This window comes from Etheostoma cragini, chromosome 22 (genome assembly GCF_013103735.1).
Source record: "Etheostoma cragini isolate CJK2018 chromosome 22, CSU_Ecrag_1.0, whole genome shotgun sequence".
In the NCBI taxonomy this organism is placed as follows: Eukaryota; Metazoa; Chordata; class Actinopteri; order Perciformes; family Percidae; genus Etheostoma; species Etheostoma cragini.
The window spans coordinates 17,658,288-17,669,120 of NC_048428.1; the positions used below are offsets into that span (position 1 = coordinate 17,658,288).

General features: G+C 38.3%; 2 long non-coding RNA genes across 2 annotated transcripts in view; one reads left to right on the top strand and one right to left on the bottom strand.

Annotated features, from left to right (window-relative positions):
• The window catches only part of LOC117937845, a 456,187-nt gene that overhangs the window by 32,591 nt on the left and 412,763 nt on the right, over positions 1-10,833 (bottom strand). The gene's annotated exons all lie outside the window — the stretch shown is intronic.
• LOC117937847 overlaps positions 3,771-10,833 on the top strand; it is a 21,955-nt gene continuing 14,892 nt past the window's right edge. Inside the window, exons 1-3 of the long non-coding RNA XR_004655269.1 lie at positions 3,771-3,782; positions 4,583-4,586; positions 6,342-6,346. This is a non-coding gene — a long non-coding RNA (uncharacterized LOC117937847). The remainder of the gene's footprint in view (positions 3,783-4,582; positions 4,587-6,341; positions 6,347-10,833) is intronic.

The following is a 10,833-nucleotide window of genomic DNA, read 5'->3' on the forward strand; positions in this document are numbered from 1 at the left end:
TAGAAATTAAGTGTTAACGAGCAGTTGGACAGGTGTACCTAATAAAGTGGCCGGTGAGTGTATATATACATATATACATATATATACATATATATACATATATTCACATATATACATATATATATATACATATATATACATATATATACATATATATACACATATATATACACACACATATATATATACATATATATATACATATATATACACATATATATATATACACATATACATATATACATATACATATATATAAATATATATATATATATATATACATATATACATATACATATACATATATATACACATATATATATACATATATACATATATATATATATATATACATATATATACATATACATATATACATACATATACATATACATATATACATACATATACATATATATATATATATATATAAAAAAATCCTTTTTTGCCCATATTCTAAATGTTATTCTTAATTGTAAAAGGAAAGAATATTAATGATAGAACATAAAATTATTTTAGACAAAAGCGTGCTTCCAACTTTATGGCAACAGTTTGGGGACGGACTGTTCTTGTTGCAGAACAATTGCCCAAATACACAAACTTGGGCCCATACAGAAATGGTTTTCCCAATTTGATGTGGAAGAACTTGACTGGCATGCACAGAGCCCTGAACTCAACCGCATTCAACACGTTCGGGATAAAATGGAATGCTAGACCTTATCGCACATCTTCAACCTCTGTGGCTGACCGGGAGCAAATCCCTGCAGCCAGGTTCCAAAATAGTGATAGTAGAGGCTGTTATAGCAGCAGATTAATGCCCATGGATTTGGAATGAGGTGTTCAACAATCAAATATGGTATCATTTTGTAGTGGATGACTTAAATTAAAACTGTTATTCTGGTTTCCTGTTCATTTGTAGTTTTGCTATTTTGTAGCTCTTGGTTGTGTAACGTAATTGTGTTTATTTTCATTGCAATAGAGAGGCAAAGTGCCTCCCCTTCCGGTGGACCGCCGTGGGACCTTAATGTGGATTAAAGTTGAATGCTAGTGAAAGGGGAAATACAAATGATTTGATTGTTCCATTTGAATTGAGCCATGAATTACATACATGATGTTCAGTTTGAAATGTATAATTCTGCAAGTCAAGAAAGTCTGTTTATTGTTAATCTGTTGACATATAAGACTAGACATCTAGCTTTGTCTACACTCTTAATGCAACGTCTATTGCACGCAGGGAGTTCTTCCCTTATTTGAATGGGGGGTCTAGGATAGAGTGTATGCTGTACCAATTGCAAAGCCATCTTGGACAACATTTTGAGTCCAAGCTATGAAAATAAACTTGCCTAGAGTGGAAGTGATTCAACTACACACAGTGTCAAGTGAAAATTCAAAATTCTGGCTCTTATTCTCACCTGCTGTTCACATGTCGTTAAATAAAGGTTTTGGGCAGCTCTTCACACACACTCAAATGCTGCTAAGAGGGTCCATCCAGTGTAACCTGTTTTTGTTTTCTTGTCCTCCATGTCATGATAGTTGATTGTGGACTTTCTGCTCGACACAGGCCATAAACCTTCACAGACGCAAGCAGCCTAACAAGACTGAAGCATGTCTGCTCCATGACACCAAAACCAGTGGCTTCTCTCTCTCGCTCTCTTTCTGTCTCTCTGCTTCAGAAAATGAGGAGCTTTGCAAAAAAATGCAACTCCATAACAGTAGCCTGTGTGTCCCCAAGGATACAGAGCTAGCATGGTCTGCCAGTCTATCACACAGGAGCACACCGCTTTTGTGACAAACTGGCAGACTAACATATTTCATTCTTGTTGCTCCTCTGTGCTCTTCTTTTTCTTCCCAGACAATCCTCACAATAACCTCAGTGGTGAGTGCATGACTACACAGTGTTCCCCGTTGCTTTCTGTTGATTCAGTGCAGCGCACTGGTGGATATCAGCGCTCAAACACTCCACACTCATTTAAAAAATGTGGTGAATACACAGCAGAGAGCTGTCGAAACATCACAAAAGGTCAGAGTACGGATTTAATTACTTTTTATTGTGTGCCATGCATGTGTAAAACACTGAATAACAACACGTATTCCCTCTAACCCCCAGATCATTTGCGTGCAGCAGAAAAGTCATGCTTTGTCAAAGTTTGCCAGTGGATGGAGTGCTTAAAAAAAGAAGAATAGACAAGCTCTACTTTAACAGGTGAGCAGCCTGGTTGTCCTTAAATCCTTCAGAGGCTGTATCCATTACAGAATCCATGAGAGGTGGGTAAGAGGCAGAGAGCATGGAGGGGCTGCTTCACTGCACACCACACAACCCCTCTTTACACTCTAACTGGCAATTGTTAAATTCACACTCGTGTCAGTCTTCTTCAGAATTTAGAGCCCTCTCAGGTATCTCCTTGTGGACAAAACTTCCCGCAGTCACTGATGTCTTCAAATGAAACAGCAAAGTAATGCTACAGTCTGATGGCGTCACTTTTTGTTTTTCTTATTTCTTATTACATAGCGGCCTTCAAAATTCACGAGGGAACTTGCATTCAAACAAACTTAATATCCATCCTGTTTCATACTAGTAACAACACAGTCTGGCAGAGGGAAGTGAATCATAGTGCCCCAGTGACTTGGAAGTGTCCAAATATGCAAATGTGTGAGCTGGTGCAATAGATTATTCAAATGCATAGATGCTTTGCCTTTGGGGGAGCCCTGTTGCTGAGCGGTGGTCACTCCCCGTGCGTAATAACCTTCTCCCCAGAGTCGGGAGTGCGTGGTGACTGTTTTCAGTCCCACGGGTGACACAAGGTGACACTGTCTAGCCAGTGGCCTAGCATGCCACCCACACAACAGTTGAATGGATAAATGGCTGATTTCCTTTTTCCAGTATTTCAAAAGACGTTTAGCTTTTTCGAAAACAAAAATATGCCTAAACCAACTAATGAATGAAATAAGCTGCAAACAGAAATGGTAAAGTTGAGGAAATTGGGTGGATTAAATAAAGCCTAAAACCATTTGTAGAGCTTGCGAATGCATCAAGGTGTCGCTTATTATTCCCAGAAAAATCTTTGGTCGATAGTAGGGGTGGGTTGAAAATCCATACAGCGTAGTATCGCGAGATTTTCAGTGACAATACTGTATCGATACACAGGTGCCAAGTATCAATATTTTATTATAAATATGTGCTGTCAGTTTGTCTGCTTGACAATCCCATTTTGCAGCAATATAATTAAAGTGATATGAACAAAGAGAGAAATGTATCTTGTTAGATAAAACAGATGTTGACAAAAGTTCTTTTGGGGACATCATTTGAAATTGAAAAATTAGAAGTTGGAAAAAAAGATTATACAATTATAAATTGCAATATACCGCAGTATGTTGCAACATGTTTAAAATCGCAATAACGTATCGTGGCATAAATAACGTGATGATATTGTATTGGGAGACGCAATTCCCACCCTCTCTCAAATTTTGTAATTGGAAGACAGGTTTGTTGAAGGGAGGTTAGAAACTACTCATAAAACATTGTGCACTGAAAGGAATAGTTTGACATGTTGAGAAATGCTCTTATTTGCATTCTTGCGTCAGAAGAGAGAATTGATCCCACTCTCATAATGTCTGTACAGTAAATTTGTAGCTGGAGCCGGGAGCTGGTAAACTTAGCTTAGCACAAAGACCAGAAACAGGGGAAACGGCTGGCCCTGCTCTGACCGAAAGACAATAAAATGAGTTTGTTTAATCTGTATATAAAACCATGTGTACAAACGACAATTTGCCATTTTAAGGGGGTTATGTGCTAGAATATTTCTTGGCCGGGACCAGTTACTTCCTGGAGTCGCCACTAATTGCCCGGTAAATTTCAAATGTGTTCATATGAACTGATATTAAACGCAATGTTATTTGACACTATTGGTTAGTGGTTTGGTCAAGTTTGTGTTCACTACCACTTGGAGTGCCTGAAGTTGCACATTTCAAACATGTATCCATTTCTTTGAGCTATTTTAAGAATTTATCCAATACTTGGGGCAGAACTGTGGGCGTTCAATTTGGTGCTTTCACAAAATATGCACACAAGGTGTTTTGATAAATAATAAGAATGTGGATACAATGACTAAGTGAGTAAAGGCAAATAATAAACAACTATTTTGTCTTGTAAATTCAGAAAATAACATCACTTAACTGGAAAGCAGCCTTTAAACCCAGAAAAAAAGACGACACTTGGGTCAAATCCCGATATTACAATATCCAAAATGTAAGCCGCGCCAATAGTATCCAATACTTGTAGCTACAGTGACTGTTTGGACCTCTCCGCTCACTTGCAAACTAGTTTTGATGCAGTTTAGTTTTGATGCAAACACATTTGATCTCGAAAACAATATGCAGTGTGAAGTGTTCCAGCTTACTCGATGTGTGGATACTAGTTGATCTGTCTGCCACTGGTCTGAGGCTGTAGCTGCTAATTGCGTACGCCCACACAAGCATCAGACAGGGATATTGATTTCTAATCCTCACATCGTAAACATGTTGAATGACACTGAGAAACCAGTGGCAATAGACCGGTGCACTATGGGGCATCATGCTGATAGAGCCAGGTAATTTATTGGGACTGTGTATGTATGGGCATACTGCTGTGCCTACACTTGAAAACTCCTTAGAGTGTAACACAAGAGGACAGGTGACAAGCGGTTAGTGAGGAAGAAATGGGTACACAGACAAAAAGTACAGCATCAGCAGATGTTATTAAAACTGTATTTAGTAGCAACGATTAAGTGTGTGTTTAGTGGATCAATAATGAGGGACAGACTAGACAATGAAGATTAATCAAAGAGCTCGAAAAATACAGCACTTAGGCAAGCAATCTGTCAGGGAAATCTCACTGGGACAGAAAATGCGTTAAAATAAATGTAAGAAAGGCTTCAAGGGCTATTACTTCGGATTATCATCATTGATTTTGTCTGTATGCATGTGTGATGTTAATATCTCTATTGACTCACCACTTTTGAGCAGCTTTTGATAGACACCACTTACACGTTGCATCTCATAAAACTCAGTTTTAGATTTCATAACAATGTCCGGACTGATCCCTGCGTTCCTCAAGGAGGGCCATGAGCATTGATCCGCTCCAGACAGAAAGCATAATTTCAGCACATGCTTTGATGAAATGTACCTTAATTTTTTTTATTAGCATAATAGTGCATCAAAAACAGCTGGGACCGGGAGCCCCCTAGTCAGCATGGCCATCAGCCAGGACAAGCAAATTTATTTGGCTTTGCTTCAGAATGTTTTGCATAACATGACTTCAACTGAGTAGTAAAGGGACAGAAGCACCAATAGAATAGAAATAGAAGTAGAGCTTACTATGTGGAATAATCCCTTAAAATCACCAAAAGGGACCTGAAAGGTACTTTATATTACTGGATGTAAGGAGAGTGCTGTGCATTAATTTGTTGCACATACAGCAACCTCAGGCCTCGATTATCTAATGATGACATCTAAGGGTACAAGCACAAATTAAAGGGTTCCTGCCTTTTCCATTTTGATTATGGTTATTGTTGTTTACTGTTGTATTATATGCTGGACCCAAAGGAACTTGAAGACTCAATCTCCTAAAGCCTGCGTTGTCTCTGGCTCTGTAGAACTAAAGAAAGATGGACTCTTAGTGGATACCTAGGGGCGTTTGTGCTTGTAATGGTCTGTGTGTTCAATTTCATTACACTTACGGACACGCTTCTAGAAATTAAATGTATGAAATCAGGAAATCAGGCATCAATGCTTTCTCTGACCATTATTTTGCTCTCTTAAATGCCCAGCACTATTGATTGCAGGGTATAATATACACTCAGCACTATTGATTGCTGAATAGATTATAATCCAATTGTTGCATCATATATAATTTCTACAGACTGGACGATTGCTTCCTCATTTCCATGAAGACCAGCTTTAAATGATCCTGCCTAACAAAAACCTAGAGCCTAGAATCACTGCAGCACTTATCCTAAAACCGCTTTGATTGCAAGACTTTATCTAATTGCAGTGTGAATAACAGCCAGAGCCAGCGTATTGTCATTTCCACGTTTCGGCTCTCTAAGTTTTAGTAGTAACTTCTTGGTTTGGCTCCAGTCACTGTTTCTCAATGCCCCCTCTATAACAACGTACAGTTTCCTTTCTATATGAATACTTGAAATGAATGAAATATGATGACGATCTGTCAATCTGGTCCCTCTTTGGTTGTCAGGATGAAGCATGAAGTGGCGTCTGCAGCATGGAGTTAAAATGCTTAGTCACATTAGTTGATCGACCAAAAGTTAGTCAGCAACTATTTAAATCATCAATACAATCTATTTCAGTTATTGTTTGAGCAACCATGGCATAATTATAACCACCTCACCTTCTCAAATGTTAGAATTTGCTGCTTTCTGATATTTTAAATGTATCTTTGGTTTGACAAAACAAGACATATGAGGACATAACATTGTCTTTAGTATGTTCATAGGCTACAACAAATTTAAAAAGCAAGGAACTGTAATTCTGACTAGATTACATTTTCTATTTAAATAAGAAAAGACGTATATCCTCCAATTTATCCAATATGCAATCCAATATCCCCTCCTAGTGACTAGAGTAATATTTACCTTTTTATGGTTATGTTTAGGCGCTGGCAAAACCTGTAAAGATCGAACATGATTCGTACAACGAATCAAGATCAACATGCCCTGGATTTGTATATAATATAGAGGAACATTTCAGCTTAATCCATAGAAAGCTCCTGTGGTCTGCATGCTTTACTTTGGCCTCTGTCATAGAAGAGTTCAGGCGATGCAGCATCCTCAAAACTCAAGGCACCAACTCTGCTTAAAGTGCTCATATTATGCTCATTTTCAGGTTCATAATTGTATTGAGAGGTTGTACCAGAATAGGTGTATGTGGCTTAATTTTCAGACAACACCATATATTTGTTGTACTGAAAATTGCTGCAGCTCCTCTTTTCGCCCTGTGTGTTGAGCTCTCTGTTTTAGCTGCCGAGCATCACACTTCTGTATCATCTTTGTTGGGAGTTGCACGTGCGCAGTAAGTACTGCTAGCCAGTCAGTTGCAGAGCATGAGGGGGTGCCACGCTAGTAGCTAGGCGAGAATTATAAAAAAAGTTAAGCGCGTTTGTCACAGACATAAAGGCTGAACTATAAAAGCAGTGTTTTCTGTTGGAGATGGTAAGTCCTTATGGTGTAGACAAAGATATATAAGACAATAAAGGAAAGGGGAAAGCCAAAAAGCATAATATGAGCAATTTAGATGTTTGAACATTAGGCTAGGTCCACACAGTATCACCTCTGTACATTGCCTGGACCAACTTAAACTGCTACAGGTCAGAGGCATGTGCAAGATTGTAATTGAATCTGACAGGACCTTAAAGAACCTGAAAAGCACCTGATAACAAGAGCCTCATAGACTAAACTTTCAGCCAGGCAATCAAAACACCAATAAAATACTTACATGACTTAATCTGGGTAGAGATTGTAGTGATTACAGTATTTGGCCAAGGACAGCCATGCTTGCTCTTGATTTTTAGCCAGACTCAGTAGAAAACATGTGCTGGGAGAGAAAAGTTTCTTCAAATGAGAACATTCATGGGATAATGAAACAAACTTGACAATGGGACTAGAGTTGAATGCAATTGTAAAATTTAAAATCACTTTGCCTCCGACATGGTTTGTGGTCACATTTCCTATAATTAGTGTCTATGCCAAGTTTCTATTCTTTCTATTTCTATTAGGTGTGTTCAGACTTTTGTGTGTGCATTCTTTTCACATCTTGAATTAGTCCTTCAGCTCAGGCACTCATTTCCACTACTTTTGAGTTCCACTAATACCTGCTGTTTTATTTCTGTGTGCTGTTCTCAACTGAACGTGCAATAACAAAATGTGACTGGAATACTGTGAATACACTTTAATATGTATTCTCTTTAATTATTATATTTATTATTGTTGATTTTGAATCTTGAATTATCCATTTCAAACCTGATGCTCTGCAAACCCAAATAATTCATCTGTATGTTGTACTAAATGTACAGTGGGGGAAAGAAGTATTTGACCCCTTGCTGATTTTGCAGGTTTGCCCACTTACAAAGAATGCAATGATCTATAATTTTAATCATATGTACATTCTAACAGTGAAAGACAGAATCCCAAAGAAAATTCCAAAAATCACATCATATGAATTTATAAAAATTGATAACCATCTGATGAGGAGAAACAAGTATATGACCCCCTACCAAACAGCATGTATTCTGGCTCCTACAAGCCAGTTAGTCTTTCTTTAAGACACAGCCCCAATCGCAGCGCACGCAAGGTCTGCTCAAGAAGAAACATGTACAGGCCCGCATGAAGTTCGCCATTCACCACCTGGACGACTCAGAAGAGGCCTGGAAAAAGGTGATGTGGTCAGATGAGACCAAAATAGAACTTTTTGGCCTCAACTCGTCGTGTTTGGAGGGCAAAGAACACCAAGTACAACCCAAAGAACACCATCCCCACCGTCAAACATGTTGGTGGCAACATCATGCTTTGGGGGTGCTTTTCAGCCAAGGGGACGGGACAACTCCATCATATTGAGGGGAGGATGGACGGGGCCATGTGTCGTGGAATTCTAGACCAACATGTCCTTCCCTCAATGAGAGAGCTGAAGATGGGTCGAGGATGGGTGTTTCAGCAGGACAACGACCCTAAGCACACCGCCAAAGCAACAAAAGAGTGGCTGAAGAAGAAGCACATCAAGGTTCTGGAGTGGCCTAGCCAGTCTCCAGACCTGAATATAGAGCTGGCCAATAATGCTTTTCTACAAAATATTAACATGCTCTTTGTCCAGGGGGTCAAATACTTGTTTTTCCTCATCAGATGGTTATCAATTTTAATAAATTCATATGATGTGATTTTCTGGAATTTTCTTTGGGATTTTGTCTTTCACTGTTAGAATGTACATATGATTAAAATGATAGATCGTAGAGATAGAAGTGGGCAAACCTGCAAAATCAGCAAGTGGTCAAATACTTATTTCCCCCACTGTAAATACTGTTTAGACAATGTGGATAGTTTTCTAGATACATAAATTCGTTTTGGTTGGCTATGGCCCTCTGACCTTTTCTGTATTGTTATTTAATATGCGCAAAGAGAAGGTGTTGACACTATGCAAGTTTCTATAACATCCTTGGTAATAGGTAACACTTTTACTTTGACCATTCCATGAATAATTTAGTGATGTTTTTATGGGAAAAAATGGTGGAGCAATAACCAACGTCTCTTTGGAGAGACGCAAAACCGGAAATTACACAATTTGACAGAATGTGCTATTAAACATTTCCCACACTGTTGAGTTTCTGTAACTCTCTATGGGTTTAAAACGGGTGAAAATCCGTCTGGGCACATACCTGTTTGTATGGGCTGTCAGTTTGGGTGGTTGGTTTTGCTGAGCAAGTCGAACTTGACCGCGTTGTCTTGCTGCTTAATTCTGTTTGGTCATCTCTCTCAGAAAGATGCTTGAGGTCCTGAAATCCTGTTCTTAATCGTAATAAATCGATTATTGACACACGGGAAGCAAATTCGTCTTCTTTGCAAGCTAACGCTAATGTTAGCAGTTAGCTAGCTAGCCGTCTTGTTTTGGGGAACCGCACTCGACATTAAATAAACTATTATATTTACCAAAGGTTTGGCTCACGACAATAACCCGCTGTTGATGTGCACCGAGGTGTTTAACCTCTAAGTTGTCTTTAAAAGACGAATTTTAACGTGTGCTGTTGAATATAGCTAGCTAATCCAAATCGTTCATAGTGACCGCAGTTAACGTTACTAACTTCTCTAACGAAAGACAACTACGAGCAGCACCTATCAGTTTGCAGCTTGACAAAAACACAATCAGCTTTGAGCATGCGTATTGTTGTTTTCCGACTCACTTGCGCGAGCGTAGGGAAACAAAACGCGATTTTAAAACTATTGTATTAGCGTCATTATTCTACGAGCAGCAACCTAGTTTTTAGTGTCATGCATTAATCCAGAAATATATAAATTTCTAAATTACTCAGTAGCTAGTCAGTAGCCTACCAGTGGTTGAAATAAGGTGTTGCTATTTATACCAAAAATAGTCAAACGTTTTCTATAAAAAAATATTGTACTGTAATACATAAAAAAAAAACATCTGTTTCATTTTAGGAAGCTGTTTAATGTCATAAAAATAAAAGTAATCTCATTTTGCATTCCTCCACAATAAAATGAGCGTGAGAACTGTCACACAATAAATTACGTATTTACTTTTTAGATAGCTAAAAAGAACATTAACTCAGTAAATTCAACCGTTTAACTATCACTTGTTTAAATGCAATTGGATTATAAAATGGTAAGGATTTAGGGAAAAGAAAACACTAATAGTTCCGAATAAGTATGCTGAATTGACATTTATGAACTTGTGTGTTGTCCTCTGACCTCCGTGATATTTACTGTATTGTCCTACAAGGCAAATTCCAGCCATCTGGTAGCCTACTGCAGTCAAGTCCAAGCAAATGTTAAGATGGACTGTATTTGCAACTATTATCTGGCCCCGTTCTACTGCAACACATTATTTCATCCCATTCCCTGTACATTATAATATTAAAAAAGAGCTTCAGATTACACATCTGATGTTCAAAGTGCTGTGGAATTAGACTGCTGTCATTTGAAAGACAAACAAACATCCTTTTCAGGACATCACACACATCAGCATACACTACAGCAGTGGCAGATGTATAGGAAGATAATTGTACAAAGAAATTGCAGTTATTTATGTTTCAAAGGCACCAGTTCAAACACTCCTCAA